At 39.1% G+C, this 18,746-nt stretch overlaps 1 long non-coding RNA gene across 1 annotated transcript in view; it reads left to right on the top strand.

The window, feature by feature from the left end:
- Positions 1–10,999, top strand: part of LOC136290018 (uncharacterized) — an 86,580-nt gene extending 75,581 nt beyond the window's left edge. Inside the window, exons 2-3 of the long non-coding RNA XR_010720926.1 lie at positions 5,586–5,686; positions 10,884–10,999. This is a non-coding gene — a long non-coding RNA (uncharacterized lncRNA). The remainder of the gene's footprint in view (positions 1–5,585; positions 5,687–10,883) is intronic.
- Positions 11,000–18,746: the final 7,747 nt, after the last annotated feature.

Genomic DNA, 18,746 nt, shown 5'->3' with positions numbered 1-18,746 from the left:
TTTTTTTTAAATTCTCAAATTTGTCACAAGCTTTCTGATTCACTGTCAGCAACAGTTTTTTGGGTTTTTTTCCATTGGGTTTTCACAAAATAGATCCCATGTGCTTTCAATTATCACTTACCTTGGATTCATTCAGATAAAGAATACAGGAGAATTATTATTGTTATTATCATCATAATCATTATTTGTTATTATTATTGTTATAAATTGCCTAGGTCAAATAAGAATTAAAAAAATCTATTTTTGTCCTCACAGTTGAAAAAAGACATGGAAAAGAACTGATATTGTTTCTGTTGTTTTTTTGTTGGTTGTTTGTGGGTTTTTTGAGAGGAAGATTGGAAACAGAAATACAACAAGCAATTAGGAAAGGTTTTACTTTCATCCCAGATAACTCGAAGTAGTGCTGGAGATTCTGGGCTCAGATGAGATAAAACCCCATTTCCAGATGCATCTCCACTGTTGTACGCTGCTGGCTACAAAGCTAACACAGACATTCAAGCTGTCATATACCAGAGTGGTGTCAGAATGTGACTTGGGCAGCAAAACTTGGTGTCTGAGCTGTGCCATGACAGCCCTGAGAGTTTTCCTCTAGTGCCACTGGGTGATCACACAAAGACCTTCGTCCTGAGTTTGACCTTTCCATCAAAACAAGGGTCCCCACTCTCTAAATGGAGCAAATCTCCATGGTTTCAGTAGGAGGGGCAGAATTTGATCCAGAGTGTGCTAAGTAGATTCTGGAGTTGTTTAGAAATTGATTGGCTCAATTGTGTCTTGTGCTGCTGCCACAGTACATTTTGTCCAAGGCAGACTTCAAAAATTTGCTTTGGACTACCTGGCTTTTCCCACAGCATAGTATAACACAACAGCTAATTAACTTTGGGTCTTTTATTTTAGAGTTTATATTGTATCAGGTTAAGTATTTGATCAGGTAGTACAGTGCTTGCTAATGTGAATTATTCATAATTTTGAGGGGGGGGGGCACTCAAACAGCCCAACTTTGATCCCTAATTATTAAATTATTTGGTTTAGATGAGGAGACTAATTTCAAAAAATCCTAGTACAGGCAACATAATGTGAAAGACAACTTCAGAAACTAATTTTAAACTAATCTAAGTTTTCTTTTGCTGTGATTTGCCCCCAGAGGATTCTGCTTTTGCCTGAAGTCAGGGTCCCTAAGACAGATACCTTGAATAATTTCCTTGCTTACATGCCTTTTTGAAATGGTGGAAGAAGGTGCTGAGACACGTGCAGTAAGTCCTTTAATAATTATGGAAGCAGTAACTATAGAAAATCTTTTTTAAAATATATGTATTTATCTGAAAATACAGATCTGAAATGACTGAAAAACAGAATGAATGGAGTAAAGTGAGGAAAATAGATGATAGGCTGAAAATAGAAAAGAACAGTATCTGAAAAGGATCCAAGTGAAATCAATTAGGGTAACTGAAAGAACTTAGAAGCACTGGAATATTAAAGTTAACATTATATTGATAATAATTTTTTTAAGCCCCACAACGTTGGAAATGAAAGTATATTAATATTATGAGTTATGTATTGCTTAGAAAGCATACAGCAAGTTTTTATTGATTTATGAGCTCTTCCTGCAGTACTGTCACTAGCCAGAAGCCACATTGTCACTGAAAGTATTAGAAACTTCATGGTGTTGTTTTTTTGGTGTTTTTTTTTTTTTTTTTTTTTTTTTTTTTTTTTTAACTGAATTAATTGAAGGAAGAATTCCAGTTTTAGAGCCGCTATTGCAATGGCCACTGGGCAAAATAACAGGTACTCAGACAGGTTGTTGTCTGCACTGAGTTTTGTTCAGGTGTGACTGAGCTGCTGTCTACATCTCCCCACACCCTGATATTTCCCCTATCCTGGGCTGATACCAGGAATGACAGGAAAACAAGCTTCTGCCAGTCCTCTCCACCATAACCTCTCTTGCCACTGCACATCCCAGGGAGACACGGGCAGTGAAACACAGCATCTCTTTTTTTGAACCACACAACTCCCTAATAGGTTTTACAGTTGTTTGACAGCCCCCCCCCCTTTTTTTTTTTTGTCACCTCTGTGTCACAGGATGGCTCTCAGCTTGTGCTACAGGCCAAGTTAATTTAATTTATGTAAGATGTATGTGTTGAGAAGTGAGAACATGGAGTTTAAAAATGACTAACATTGCTTCAGACAGAGTGCCAACATCCTTAAATTGCCTACCTTTTAGATCTACATTCATGAGAGTGAGGAGAAAAACAGAGGATGGCACTTTGCATACTGTTTCACACATTCTAATAATACACCATAGACTAGTTTTGCAGAGAGCATCTGCTGAATTTCTGTATAAAAAAATTAATAAGAAAGATAAGATGTAATGAAACATGGTAAAGAATAGAAATTCTAAAGATAAATCTTATTTATAGTAGGCCTCCTTGAATAACTATGTTAGGTTTTAGTCAGGTCAATGACCAAGCTCAGATACACAATAAAAAATTATCTTGGGTCAACTTAAATTAAAAATGATCAATTTTCCTTTAACATTCTGAAAAGCTAAACCAAATTATTTCAGTTCAAATTAAATGTGTCATTCAGATTGAAACAAAAGGTTTTGTTTAGCTTCTTGACTTCCATTGACTTTGTTAAAGCATTGGAATATTTAAAATACAAAGGTTGTACATTTGTAAGTCAAACTAAATCTAGATTAAAATGGGAATGTCTTTCCCATTTTTTAGCTGCTGGAAAAAAATACTTCCAACTTTCTGTTCATAATTTCTTACTAAAAGTTACATGGAATTGTCACACTCTTCTTGACACAAATAAGCATATTTTTGTTTGTTGTCTTTATGAATAAAATTTTCAGCTGTGAGATTTAAAAGAAAAATGGTCCATTAAATGTCATGTATGCATTCAGTAGCCTGAATACAAAACACACAGAGAGTAACTATGTAGGTGTTTATGCATAGGCATTTATGCCATAATTTCAAGGACCTGTTGATTATCATTTAGCTTTCATAAAGCTTGAGAACAAAAGATATGTTTTTAAAGGAAATCTCTGCCTAATCAAAAACCTGAATAAACACACATAAGCTTATTATCCTTCATACGGAATTTCAGAAGTAGTCATCAAATAAAATAGTTTCTTCAGGGCATAGTACTTGTATAAAGTTCCAAAGGAATGGCTGGAAGCGTTGCTGGTATGTATCCATAGCTTTGTACCATGCCTATATGCTTTGATTTCTTTTCTAAATTTTTGAGATTTTAATATTCTTGAAAAACACTAGAACAAATTGCCTTGTCCTCAGCCATAAACTGTGCCATATGGAATGAATGGTTCCTAGTCCTTGTGGCTCAAGCTATGTTGTGGGGAAGGAAGACAAATTCACCACAGTTCCTGGTTTTGGGATCTACCAGGGCAGTTGACAGATAATTGATTCTAATCCAAACATTCTCAAAGAGATATTTTTCTCTTATGAGCTTCTCAGAAGTTTATAACGACTCTAACATGGGACACTTGACAATTTTGTACATCAGGGATTTCCAAAATTTGGTAAGAAAATGCTGACTGGTGCTAGATTTCTAGTGTGAAAGAGACTGATTCCTGAGCTGTAGAGTTCTCTTTCTCATTTAGCTCTATCACTTTTTCTTTGCCATCCCCTGTAAAAGCTGTTTCTTTGTGTTGACAGACTACAACTTAACGTATGAAATCAAATTATTATTTTTGCACTCATTTTCAGTAGCTTATTGTAACTTTGTGTGATTTGACCTTTTTCTTCCTTTCTCATCTATGAATTACACATCCTGTGCCTTCTTTTTTACCCTATCTTTAATTTTTATGATAATACACATTTTATATTTCCTTGGTCTCTGAGACTGCTGCGTGTTGCATAAGATCATATTACTGCTCAAGTGAAAAAATCAGTGAGAAAGCTCAGAGCTGAGGAAAAGGCCAATTTCTTGCTTTTCTTTAGTTTGTAGCAACTTGGTTATTGACAAAAACTTCCTTGTATACAAAAGCACAAGGGGGCAGCATTACATTAAAATAAATTGTTGCACTCCGTGTGTGTGTGTGTGTGTGTGTGTGTGTGTGTGTGTGTGTGCATGTGCATGTCTGTGTGTGTGTGTACTGAAGAATAATCGTGTAGGTAATGCTAAGGTTACAGAAAAAAAATATTTCAGTTTATTCAGACTGCCTTATTAGTTTACTTGTCCTGATGGCATTGGTAAGCTAGAGGAAAAAAAATTCTGGGGCCGTAGAGAGTTTTTTACTTACTTTTTCTTGTGTGGCAGATCCTTCATACATCTTCCTTTCCCTGCTTTCCCTCATCAATAAATATTTATTTGTTTTAAGGACCAGTACAGCTTTTCAGAAGACTTTTCTTTCATGACTAGTTGACATGAACAGCAACTCTTTGCTGACTCATCGTTACAGGACAGGCTCTGGACTGCAAAGGATTTCTGCCAACCTTGAAAACTTTCAAAATTGATCATCATCAGTTGATCACCATTGGAAAGGACCAGTTGAAATGGCTTGTTCTGTTGTGGCAATGCTTGTGTTAACACTCTGAACTGGCGTGCAACTGGCTTGATACAGATTCTCAAAAATGTGGGTTTGGGTGGCAATACTTTACTGCAGAAGTTTACCGTCAAAGAGTGAGAATGTTGGTAGTGACTTTGCAAGAATCTGGTTCCTGTCCACAGTGTTCTCACTGTTTTCTTGTCATTCGTTGCAGACTGTTATTTTCCCAATTCTGAGTAATTGAAACCCCAGTGTCTTTTTGTATGGAATTAAACCTCTGAACCACTGTCTAAAACCTGAATGCTGCTACTGTAGATTTTTCACTTTCAGTTTAAATTGACTGCAAGGTCTGACTGATCCTTGCTGGATGGGTCATTTTGTTGCTATGCCTAAAGGATGCAATCTAGCAATTTTTTTCCAGGAGGTGTAGTGACAAGGATGCTAATTGAATGCCAAGGATGGCTAATTGAAGTGGCTCTGTAATGGTTCAAAACACCTGAAATGTGAAAGTGTATTGCCTGTATTTTTTTAATTTTAAACTCTACTTTGTTTTAGAAAAGAGGAGTTGAACACTTAGGGACAAGTCTGAATGCCAGTTGAAAGAAGGGCATCATTGTCTAGGGAAGGGTGCCAGTATTTGGTTGCAAAGACCTAACTCCAGCTATTTTTTAGGTTTTGTCTCTAGGGACACAAATATTTTAAATATGATTTGGCATCACCTTCTGGAAGCACTCCAGTATTGTGTAATTCCACTTGTGTAAATGACTGCTTCCACCTGTGTTAATATGTCCACACATCATTCTCACAGTCTTTTATATAATCCAGTTCTGGAAAGGAGAGTTAAAAAGGCTCTTCCAAGGCCTGACTCTCAAAAGGCTGAGACCTCCTCATCAGTCAGAAGGTTGATGGTATTCAGTTTCCTGGGGTAGTCTCAGAAGATAAACAGAAATCAATGCACCTCATAGTTATGTGCACCTGTTTTAACTAAAGTTTTGCTCAGATAAAGACTAAAACATTGGTGTCTGGCTGTTGGCCACATCAGTAACCACGAATGCCATTAATCTTTTACAATTGTCAGTCCTCCATCCAGGAATTGACTGCAGCTTCCTTTCCCTGCCAGAAAGGCCTGAGCAGTTTATAAAATGGGGACTTCAGGACTGAACTGCATAAAATTGAAAGGTTGGTAGTGAATTTTTTTAAAATTTATATCTTTTTTTCTCTTGTTATGCTCAGAACCTAGAAAGATGACAGAGGGCCCTGTTTTAAGAAGGAAAACTTATGATAGTAACTTCAAGATTAAAATATTTGTGAGAATAATTTTATTGTCCTTTTCCTTCCAGTTCTTTCAGTAAGTGAAAAATAAACATTTATTTTGAAGTCAAATGAATGGGTCATGTCACTCAGTGTGAGTTCTGTCACCATGTCGCTATTATAAACAATCTGACTATGAACTTTGGGCTTAGAAATAGTTTTAAAACTATAAAAATGTTTCCTTTCATTCCAACAAACTTACTTGTTTGTATTTCACTCTTTCAGCTGTGTTTTTGACCTGTTATTATGTTAAGTTTAGTCTTATATATTTGGACTATTTTTCCCTGATTTTTGTGCTTGGTGACAGTGAGAGCCTCTCTCAGCTCTTTTTATTTTTTCCCCAAGTTTTTAAAACACCATCTTCCCACAGTTTTGGCAATCTAGTCACATTGTTGTAGCTTTCTTCCTAAAAAACCGAACCAAACAAACGTATGGAAGACCATTTTTTAGAATTTCTCTCTTTTTTTCTACAAACAAACATAACAATTGATACCATCTGCCCCTGTTTTTCACATGGGTCAATAGGTGTTGAGGTTATTGAGTCTTTTAGCCATATCAGATAATCAAAGAGATACACACAAATAATCTCTCTTGAGGAAAAAAAGGTATTTTACGAATCACATCTGCTTCTATAAGATGTGGTTTATATCTATATGTTCTGGTATCTTCTATCTGGAGATTTGAACAAGAGTTTTATTTCTGTCTCTCCATCTCCCTTCTCCCCAAAAAGGTTTTTTCTGATATGAAGCAGTTCTTCAATCTAGTGACACGAGTCAGCACACACCTTGTGTTGTACTGCTTGTACAGCAGGCTCATCCTTGATGGAGTGCCTGGGACTCATCTCCTCTTTCCACAGCAACGTCCTATTGAAATCCAGCTTTAGCTACCTGCCACAGTAAAAGTATAAAGAACTGTTTAAAAAAAAAAAACCAAACCCAAGCCAAAAAACAACCCAGTCTTAGTCCTAGCATTATTTGATTAATTTTTTAAAATTCTTTATCTTCATATATTTTGATTGTTTTTCCTAAAATATTGTCCTACATATGATTCAGGTTAAACAATATTCCTTCTACATCAAGTACTCCCCCATTCAGAGCTGTTAGCTGAGATTGATAAGTAGGGTTAGCCTGATATGTAGGACACCATATCTCTAGAAGAAGATCAAATATTAACTATTGAAAGTCCTTTGGCTGTTTATGAGGGACAAAAGTCAAGCAGCTGAAAGTAAGGAGGAGTTGTTTTGTACAGTTTTGCCAACAAAAACAATTTTTGCTTTTTCACATTATTGGAGACTAGATTCTGACTTTTCTCTGGGACACTTAAGCACTTCTACAAGTTTGGGGTTTTTTGAAGGGCTGGGTTGGACTGCATTGCTTCTGTCTCTAAAAATGAATTCAGCATCAGGATTTAATTTACAGTTTGTTTCTTTGATTTAGATCTTCCTTCCACTCAAACAATATATGTTCACTAAGATTTTTTTTAAAAAATCTGCAGCCACTGTCACCTTCCCAGAGTTTATGGGTCATTTTGTACCTCTTGTAAGCTGAAGGCAAAAAGGGGATGCCATTCTCCAACACCTAGATTCTGAAAATACCTCAATATTAGGGTGAAGCAGCTCATAAAAATCTTGTTTTTCTAAAAAAAGAGGTTTTTTCCAGCTGAAAGAATCCTATGATTCTTGCCCTTGGTTACCTGGCTCTTCACACTGCACTCAGGCTGCAGTGAAGTTGTGTGCCAGGGAAAGCAACATTCTCAGCCACTGCAAGTGGCCAGAGCCAGATGCTCTTTGAGCAATTCCAGGGAAGTTATCAAGACTGGGAAAGCATCACTGCATAGTGTAGTTACATATATTTTATGCATAACGCGGTAGTGAGACACGTGTGTTTTATAACTACCATGTTATACATAAAACTAATGTGTTATTGATAAATTAGGAGGCATTTTTTCCCCTTGACTTTCCTCTTGCAGGCAGCACAAAACATTCTGGAGTGTCCAAGAGGCTACTTAATCCTTACATGCTATTTGTAGGTAGCTTTTCAAATTTTATTGTATTTTTTATGGTGAGAATTTATAATAAATAGGTTTATTCTCTAAGTAAAAATAAAAACCAAAAGCATGAACTATTAGGTGTTCAGTAAGGTTGATGATGTAAAGGAAGAGTAAATAGCATTTGGCTTCTGCCTATAACTGAGAATAGAGCTAAAGAATTGATCTATTATTCAGAGGCGCTGCCCTTTGTAATTCCCATTGACTTTGGGCTACATATCCAAGTACTTAAGTGAGATAAATTTTTAACATGGAAAACTAGAAGTGATTTTTTGATATAGGCTCCAATTTTTTCCCTGAAATTTCTCACTTTTCAACTTTTTACTTTCTTTTTTAGTTGATTGCTTTTCTAAACTTCACTGGATCTTAAAGTCTTAATGTAATATTTTGTTACGCTTTTGTTTTCTTTTGAAATAAATTATTTTTACTAATGCTAGATTAGTTCCTCAGGTTCTTTCAGCTTCCATGAAGATGACATGAGTGTTAGGGAAAAAATGGGTGATATTGCTGTGTATTAAATTCATTTTATTCTCTCTTCTAAGTACTGGAGAAAAGGCAAATTTTCTAATTAATGAAGAAAGGCTGATTTGTATAAACTTATATATTCCTTTGGGGTTTTAAGAGGAGCCAGTGGGCTACATATCTGTGTTTAAATGCATAGGCATTTTTAGCTTGTGTGTGTTATTCAACTGTGTAGTGCAAGTTTCTGATCTAGAAAGTCATTCTGGTTCAAATACATAGAAAAAAGTCCTGAACAGTGTAGAGAAGAGCTTCCTTGGCCCAGGCTGAGTGAGCTGACCATCTTTGCCAGCAATCCTTACTACAACATGGGCATTGAGTGTACAGGGAATCTTGTTTTCTGAACCCAGCTCCAACTGCAGTGGTATGTTTAAGGGCTTGTGAGTTCAGAATTAAAACCTCTCTTCATGGACGCATTTACAATTCAAACTTGAACATGACATTGAACCCCCTTGTGCTTTGCCATGGGTAAAAATGGATAACCCTTCCTTCAGAGAATGATACCAAGTGCTTTCTGAAGAAGAAACAGTTCTGTAAGGCATTCTGACATCAGAGAACAGGATATTTTACAAAAGTAGAATAGTTGTTTACCTGAACTAAAGAAGGAAGGAAGGCAGACATACAATTTGTCACAGGAACAGAGTTCTAACTATGTATGAAGGGAACAGCAACTCCATTCCCTGAAATTTGCATGGAGTTTGCCCAGGATAGTAGTTTATTTGTTTCTCCTTTCCTAAATGTAAGATTAAACTTCTGTACTTTCTAAAAAAGGGAGTACCTTCAGTTCCTCTGCATTTGTCCCTCTTTAGCCACAGATCTTACGGGACTTATTCTGTTAACAGAAAACATGTTTCAGGAAGTTGATGTTGCTCAAGTGTGTCAGTCCCCTGCGCTAGACCCTTAAAAGCATGGAATTACCAGATTCAGAGACACCTCTTAACCTCCCCTCACACCCACACAGCATGTCTCTATTGACAGTGACAGATACTGCATCTTAATAGGGAACCTACTTCAGCCTCCAGCAGAGAAGGAAGCACTCTACTCATTAATCTCCTTCAGAGTATAGTCTGAACCCTTATTTACAGCCTCAGCAACATTAGCAAGCGCTCTGTGTTGACATATGCACACAGGTTAGGCGTGTCAGACAGTATGAGCTTCTGGGGGAAGCTGATGTTTTAATGAAGGCTTTGCCTCCTCCCCGTCACGGGGACACGCTGCCTGCTTCGCCGCTCACCATCTGTAAAGCAGCATCCCAATGGCATTCCTCATCAATCCAAGCCCACCCCTCCTGCAACAAAATACCAAGCTGCTCTGGAGAAAGGCTTCAATCAGCTTCTTGCTTCTCTGGTAGTGGATGACACACGAGACACGGAAACCTGAAAAAAGAGCAGGTGTTAATACGAAATGTTCTCTCTTTCTGTGGTGTTCAGCTGATGTCTGAAGTTTGAGCTTTCATGTTGCTCTTTTCACAGAGTAGGGAGACAAAACAAATCCTTTTCCTGCTGAAGACCAAGAACAACTTTCAGGCCCAAAAGCACAAATAACAGTGGGCTGGAGGAAGGAACAAGAAGGATGGGACCTCACATCCTGAAGCTGTAATTGGACAATTAAATGGCAGTATGCAAATGAACCAAAACTTATAAAAATGCAAGATCTCATGACCAGTCAGCCATTTTGTGACCATTTCAATCCACCTTGAGTGTAGCCCTGGTCAGATGCTATCATACCCAAGGTGTACCCTAAAGGCCTTTCAATAAATACCTACTTTATTCTCACTAGCTCTATCCAGTCTCTGTTTCAGGTCAGCCTTCCCAAGGCATCACAGTTATATGATCTCTGTTTGGGCCTTTCCACTTATGTTTGATGGGAAGCACTGCTTTTCTCCACTTGCCAAGACAGGGAAAAAAATTACTTGAAATAATTTAAGAAGCTCGTATGAATCACTCTGTTGTCTAACAAAAACCTGATCTGGGCAAAACCAGTGCAAAGTCTTGAATATTCTGCGGTTGAAATCATTATGTGGCAGATGTACTCAGAAAATTGGATAAGCAAATAGCTTTGTGTTTTTTACCATCTACATTTCACAGTGCTAGGAAAAGTCTAGGTGTTAGTTGAAAGCTTATCATATGCTAAAAATGTAATACTGTCAATGCTACAAAAGGGCCTGTTTGTTTTGAGCTGGTTATCTGTACTAAGGATTAGGAATTTGTTATTTTGGTAAGGCTTAAAGAAAACTGAGTGATGCTCTGGAAGAGAAAGGTAATGTTTAATTTAAAAACAAATATTTCTTATGGTATTAGAGGGATACTGTACCCTAGAAATATGATGCTAGTACTCAAAATCAAAAAAACCATTGTGGCTGGTGCATGAGACTAGAAAGGCTCACCTTTGGCAAGGTCTTCCACTTGCAGTGATTCCTCCAGGAGCACATCCATGCAAATGAGCTGACTCGGTTGGTTGGCTTTCAGAGTATGTCTCTAATGTCCTTTCCCTGCTGCAGCTTCCTAGAATTCATCCAGGCCGGTGGATTTGGAGGGTGAGGCATTTGGCTTGTCTGAACAGACCTGTGTAAAAGCACCTGAAGGAGAACTGGGTGAGGCACTGTACTTCAGAGAGTTACACAGGTGAGTGTTTGGCCATATAGCAATGTTCTGCCTGTGTTTTCATGTTAACTACAGGAATTGAAAAGGATATCTGGTAGCTTGATTCCTCCTATTATGTCCTATCCTGCCAATAATATTGACTAGCTAAGCTCTTCTCAGAAGAAATAGTACTAGTTTCTTTAACAGGATAGGGACAGACCCCAGGGAGGATGGAAAGTAACCTGTATGTCACTCTTACATTTAAGGCCATATATTCTGAACTCATGACTCTTGGTCTTGCTGTGGTTTATGTTAACCCACTTAATTTAATACAGATGGGTCTCTGTCTCTTTCTGTGAAAATCACTTGACCCTTCCTTGCTCACCTATATAAATTCCAATATAGATTTTTTGAGGGATATCATCTGAAATGTTTTATTCATGGTACAAAATCATACATTAGTATCACTGTGTCTGATCCTTTGAATAATGATTGCTTGAAAACATGCTTTTTATCTGATCAAATGCTTAGCAACTCCATATTGGATAAGGGTTATGGGCCATTAGCCACTAGATACAAGATATCCCTTAAAACGTAGGAGGATAGTCACAGTAACTTCTTCAAATTTATCTTAAATTTTCCCCAATACTTCATTAACTGGATTAGGGTCACCTGCTGTGTTTAACAGCATTATTCTGTATTATTCCAAAAGCCTGCAAGGAATAAACACAAGATTTATCAATAATCTTAATTAGCAAGCAGTAATAAACTAACTCAGGGGTACAGCAGCTCACCATATTTGCTTCTATGCCCCTGTAATTTTTCTGAAAACAATTCTAACAATTGAGATATATGAAAGCAGATTTCAAAGAATGTGCTCAGCAAAGGGTCTGAAGGAGAAGAAAGGTTTACAGATGAGCAGAGGACTATTTATATTGGATGTAAAACTCCCATGAGGCCTTGCTGCTATGGCCCCTCTTGTAGACAGAGGCTGTTTGGAATTCATTTTCTTTGCCTTCACCACAAGTGCAGATGGTAGTGTGTAGAATCAGCAGCTTCACTTTTCAGGGAAGGATTAATCAAATGCAAAAGTCACAGAGATTGGTATTGCTGGTATTTAAGAAGACTTGGATCTTAGGGAGAAAAATAATGCACTTTTCTCATGGGTTGCTCTTCAGCTCTACAATTCCCAGCATTTTTTAGAAAGTTGGTGGTCATTACTAGCTTTTCAGAGTACCAAAAGAGACATGCTTACTTCCATTCTGATAACATTATCACAACCTAAACACCCTAAAAAGAATAGAAATCCCCAAATGATCAAAATATTTTGCATTGCCAGTAAGTCTTCTTTTCAAGGGCCCTGCGACACTGAGTAAGCTCTTGGGACACTGAAGAATAGGACAGAGGAATGAAATTGTAGAGCCATAGTGCTGTGGAGTTTGGGCAGGATAATAGTCCTTGGGGGACCACAGGGGAGAGATCTGTGAAAAGGGACAAGCCTGCTTTGTGATTTTGAGGACATTCAAGATGTTCAAGGTAGCTTCAAAGTCACACCAATAGCCATGGAAATGAGGCCTGTTGGGCTGTGTGAGTAATCCTGACAGGGTAACTCCAGTCCCATACTGGTTTTGGGACAAGACACCATATTCGCTGCTACCCTCAGCCCACAGGTCTTGTGGTCTGTATCCAGGGGCTTGAAGGGTGGCTTGAAAGGTCTTATCTAAGGCAATGCAGACCCCAAGACACTCAACATTTGGGGCTGTGCCTTCCTCAGAGCTGTTTCTGGAGTAGACAGCAGCCACTTTATATTTGCCTAGTCAATTTCTTTAAAAAGTAGTACTGAAGATGATGTACCAGTCAGATTATGAAAAATATACACCTGAAATCATATCTGACTGTAAAGCTGCCCAGCATCAATTAAACCTTGTCATGTTTTTCTTTGTCATGCTCTCCTCACACGCCTAGTCCCTTCTGCCTCCTTACTTGCAATTTTTTGAGAAATAATATTATATTAGCTAGTAAAAATTATGCTTCTTCTATGAAATATGAGCTTATTTATTTGATGCATAATAGGTAATCCATAACTGCAGTTTTTAAGCACCTCCACAGGTAGAATATCTGGCCTTTGCTATTCCAGACCTATAAATGCGCACACACCAACACTCTTTCACACGCACTCACAAAAAACCCAAAACCCTGTGCGCTGGTTTACTGACTCACTCTGAGAGACAATGGTTTTGGTTTCATGGTTTTCATCTTTGAGTGTTGGCAGGAAATGCAAAGTGAAGGAAGCGAAGACATGAGCACAGAATTTGGCTCATGTCCTCTCTAACTCCCAGGATATGACCTCCAGAATCTGCTGCTATACAATGCTGAAATTACAGAGAAGGGAACTGGCTCTGCCACTTTAGAACCAGCACAGGATTTGTAAGGCAAGCTTTAGTATCTGTGGAAAACATACTTAGCAGAGATACTTGGACACTGAGAGCTTGTTTCTAATCAACATCCCACAGCAAAGAATTATTACGTCTTACGATTATTTTTTATTTGCATACACATCAACCTGACAAAATGAGGTTTATGCTTTCTCCACTTTTTAGTTTCCAGCTGACTATCATTTTCTTTTAAGATTAAATAAGTAATTTATTGAACTGTAACATCAAGTATTTATTAGGAAATCGCTGGGTAATTTTAACTGTATCTTTTTTTAAAACATAAATCTGCATCCAAGGCTTCCAGTAACTTTGTGCGACTCTGCACCATTAATTTCTTCCAGAGTGACATTCTGATATGAGCTGAACAGATGGAATTGCAGGATTGTTCTAGCAAATTTATCATAAAAAATGCATCCGACACCTGTGTAATTTGCCTAATCATTTTCCTAATAAGCTCCCACCATTAATTATGCACGATTTCCACAATGCAATCAAGATAAAAGTAAATCTGATGACTTAATACCCTTCAAAATAATTGGTTCACCCAACACAAGGCCTCCTTTGCTTTCCATAGCCATTCCAGTTAATTAGAAAAAGGGTGCACCCTGTAGGAGTCAGCAGAATGGAGGCTGAGCGCATGGTGGGAGGCAGGCCTGCTGGTTTTTTGGGCAGGAGTCAAGGATATTAACTCATGAAAGAGAGGAAGGGCCCCCCCGCCTCTCACTGCTGCCTCTCCCCCCCTACCCACCCCACCCAGCAGCAAACAGATGCGATTAGTGTTCTTCAGCCATCAGAAAACTGACTGCAGGACTCCGAGGGTCTAATGAGAATCAACTTTTCGGCGGCTGCTGTCTTGTGGTGCAGCCCACCTGTCACATCATTAGGTGCAGCATGTGCCTGGAATTCACTTTGCTAAATGAGATTTACAGGCCCCAGTGAAACCCATCCTGCAGCATTCCTGCTTCAATTAGCTAAAGATTAATTGTCTGAGAAAGGGAATGAAAGTTTTACTTCAACTGACCTGAAAATGGCGGGGGGGGGGGGGGGTGGGGAGGGAGGAGAGAGGGGGATGGAGGGGGAGCCGGGGAGGGGGGCAGAAAGTATGGCTCAGGTATTCCACATAGGCCTCAGGCAGCGTGGAAAAACGTGATAATTTAAAGGTGCTGCAAATTTCCTACACCTCGTCTGGATGAGTGAAATTAACTAGCACTAAAAGCTGTCAAATTAAAGGTTGACTTCCAGATATTAGCACCTTAAATGTCACCGAATATTCTCCGTCTCTCCCCTCCCCACCCTCCCTCCTTTCTCTCCCTCGGCCTCTCTTTCCCCTGCCCTCCCTCCCCATTCCGCCTCCTTTTTTTTTTTTTTTTTTTTTTTTTTTTTTTGGCAAACAGGCATCTCAGCACACCTGCACGTGCACACAAACATTATCCCACTGCTGTTCCTGCTAACTGCCTGTGCGTGCTCAGGCCAGCGTCGCTTGGTATAAATCTCATATGTAACCATGGCTACAGAACAACTGGCAATTACAAAATTTCCTCCATTTTTAATGTTACACTAATTATGTTTGAATGTGTTTTAATGGAGAAAGAAATCAGAGGAGATGAAACAGTGTTCTCTGCATGAGGAGAGTGGGGGTGAGAGCCTATGTCTCCTATCTTTGACAGCTTGGAATTCAAGCCCAGGAAAGGTGCAGAGAATCTTGAAACAAGGTAGTGTGACTACAGGTATATAGTGCTTGCACCAACGCATGAAATACGTGGATTAAAATTTAGGATCCTGATGATAACACCAAAACAAGACCAGACCTGCTCATAACATGGGAAAAACAAATCACAGCTTAACTTGAGCTTTATTTCAAGACTAAAAGACTTGTACTGCAGTGACGTTGCTTGGAATATCGTGCCAGCCAAGGGTGAAGCTTCAGATCTTAAGCTGGTTAACTGAAGAATTGTGTAATCATAGAATGTTTTCAGTCGGAAAGGACTTTAAAAGCCACCTAGTTCTAACCCCTCTGTCATAGGTAGGGACACCTTCCACTAGATCAGGTTGCTCAAATCCATATCCAACCTGGTCTTGACCACTTCCAGGCATGTGACATCCACAGCTTCTTTGGGGAACCTGTTCCAGTGCCTCATCACTCTCACACTGAAAATCTTCCTTAGCTTTTATTCATCTGCAGTTTTGAGTGAGAACCTGTTTTTCTTCTGTTCTGCATGGTACAAAATATATGGCATGTGAGGTGGTTTCCATGCTTGTACAATGTGTAAAATGTTTAAGAAAAAATGTTATTACCCATTCTGCTCTCAGCCCTAAGGTCTGGCATGTCTGCTTGTGTTCAACCTCTGGCTCTGTGTCATCCAAAATTGTAGGTCATGTCAAAAAATTTGACTGAGCCCAGTCCTTGCAAGTGAGTGCCTCCTGAGCCAGCTGAGGTGTGGGAGGCACACTCCAAATGCTCTTTTTTGGATTTTATTGGCATGCTGGAGGGATATGTCCTTCCACCCAAATTATTCTGGGACTGGGCATCAGTCTCCTAGGTTTCCATCAGCAGAACCTAGTGGATGACCTCCCAGGGTGTGGTTGCACCTGGGTCTTGTGCTGGTGTTGGTGTCTTCAAACAGGGTGAGATGAGATAAATACAAGTTAGTAGGAGAGTAGCACTACTTCTGGCATTTTGAGCTGGGGTCATAGGGCTGCTGTGCAACAGGTGTGAGTGTTTGAACTGTGGGGCTTTTTTATAAGACCTACTTGGTTGTATTTTACTTGGGGGGAAATCAAGAAAAAAAAAAACCCAGCTAACAACATTTTGCATCCTATTGCTCCATCTTCTTTCCTAACCTGGTAATTTAACATGCATGCACACCCATTGCTGAAGGTGGGGTGGGGATACTGTTACAAATTTCCTCGCAGCAGGGAGCTCTGGATCCCAGCTGTGTCTTCAGCGGCATGAGCCAGCTTGATTATGCTAAAGCACCCCTGGATCCCTTCCTCTTTTGTTTCAGTCAACACAGGGTTTTAAAGCTTAAACATTTGACATGCTTGGGTAGTTTCTTCTCTAATTTTATCCCAGCTGACTGTGCAATGAGTTTAACTCAGAGCCCTTAGGTGCAAGCCACTTTCCACAATGTATATTAAACCTTATAAAACTAGCCTGTATGTCATTATCCAGAATATAATTACCTATATTGGAATTTGGCCAGGATACTGGGGCTAATATTGTTAGCCTTGCAAAAATTGGCGTGGGACTTTCTAATGACCACATGTGGTCAGTGCCATATGTTTCCAGCTCATCTAAGGGATGGTATCTCTCACACAGCCATGCCCCCTTGAAATCATTTCAGGGTAGAAAAGCAAAAGCTCAGAGGCCAGACAGGGCAGACAGTTGCTAGTTCAGAGACTGATGACATCTTTGATGTGGAGCAGACACAGCTCTGTGGCAAACCCTAGTGCTGCATGGCCAGGAGCTCTTGCTGACCCAAATTTCCGTGTTCCCTCCATCTCTTTTGCCAGCCCTCAAGCCTTCACAACCTAGCCTGAAAAGAAGGGTCTCTGCCCTTTGTGGATATGGGGTATTTTGCATAAAGCTAAATTTTTTATCACTCATCGCACAAGTGACTTCATCCATTCAAGGTATTGCTTTTGACAAGAGTAGCCTGAACTATAAACTGTAGAAAATATTGTATAAAACCCTTTTATTTTTAAAGTTCCACATGCTGTATGTCAGACAGTGATAGCCTGCCCTAACCAAGGATGACTGTGCTTTTCAAGTAATTAAGCTAACATTAATATTCTCATTAAAGGGAAAACTCATTTAAATATATGGTGAAATGTTTCCGAGTTTGCTCTGCATGCCACTAAGAAATTTGGGATAGACTCTCTCTCAGACAAAGCAGTACTTTGCCACTGCTCTGGTCAGTCTCATGAGACTCATCTCCATCCCATTTTTCAAAACATTCATGAAAACATGAAAAAGTGTTGGGTTTTGAGCACCTCTGGTGGAATGTCATTACAGGGTTCAAAGTGAAACTTGTGCTGCTGTTTCCTCCTTATCCCAACAAGAAGAAGCATTCAGTGTTCTTGCCCTTTCTCAGTTTCTTCTTCGTGACCCTTCTGAGTCTCCTCAGAGTGACTGAGTCACCTCCTCTGGTGCTGCCTATGTGCATGGAGTTCTCTCCCCACTTTTTTCCTTCCCTCTCTCCTCTGAACTGCTAAGCTGTATTCTCTTCAAATTGTACAATGAAACCCTCCATTTGCTTTAGCCTGCGATAAAATAGATTTTCATTATAAAACATTTGATGTTACTGCACAACTTCTGGCCTGCGTGGCTTGTTAAGGCACGAGTGGTGGTAGAAAAGTGATGACCTAACACCTCTGTTTTAAACCTAATTCTCTCTTGATTGTCAAAAGCTGTGAAAAAGAAATCAAATCCATTATTGGACAAGGTTATCATTAAGGAGGTTGCCAAGCCTTCATCTTTACAGCCTTCAGCTTTACAGCTCTCCTTTTCTTGAGAGATCATTGTTTGGCTTTAACGATCTGTCTTGCCACAGGTAGTGTTTAATCTTCCCTTTTTGATTAAACTACCAGAGATGGTTTTGCCAAGTCATCTCCAAGATTGTTTCCTTCACATGTCCTGGATTTTTGACTTTTTTACAGCCTTTTAACTTGAATATGATACGAGGCTGGTATTTGTGACTTTGACTGTTGATCTTTTTCTAATGATGGTCAATTCATATAATTGTGGCTCCATTTACATGCGGTGAAGATGTGTCAGAGGAGCATAAAGAAATAAGTAGGTCAAAAAGTTGTTATTTTATCTGGTAGCCACTTTATTTCCTCTTACTGAGATCTCTGGCCTAGCTCAGTTTGGGACTTACTACAACCTCCATCAGTTACCATTCAACTTCTACATCAAATTCAGAGATGAATGCTTTCCTATAAAAGGCTACATTACCTAAAGCAAATCTAACTTAAGGAGGAGAGCAGTTTTTAGGGCTATATCTGTGTGATGTTTCAACCAGGAGTATTTCAGTCAGTCTGGCACAGGAGGACTCTGATAGAGGCAGGTTTTCAGCATTTTGAAATTCACTGTGTTGAGAGTGATAGTAAAATGAAGGCAGCAAGGGATGGGAGAGACGAGACAATGTGATTTACTGGAAAAATCTGGATCTTTTGGGGAAGAAAGGGTTGCCTGCATTCAATATAACTGGATGTATATTTAATTAATGGCAAGATGCCCAGTGCTTTTGGAAAACACTGCAGACCCAAAGAAATAATTCATTGTACAATGGATCCCTAGCAAAGGACCTTACTGTGATCCATGCCAGGACCACTATCTAGCTT

The sequence above is a fragment of the Chamaea fasciata genome, unplaced genomic scaffold, assembly GCF_029207755.1.
Source record: "Chamaea fasciata isolate MVZ Bird 193981 ecotype frontalis unplaced genomic scaffold, bChaFas1.0.hap1 SCAF_5, whole genome shotgun sequence".
Taxonomy (NCBI): domain Eukaryota; kingdom Metazoa; phylum Chordata; class Aves; order Passeriformes; family Sylviidae; genus Chamaea; species Chamaea fasciata.
The sequence above is the reverse complement of the archived record's forward strand: the minus strand, read 5'-3'. Positions and strand labels throughout refer to the sequence as shown.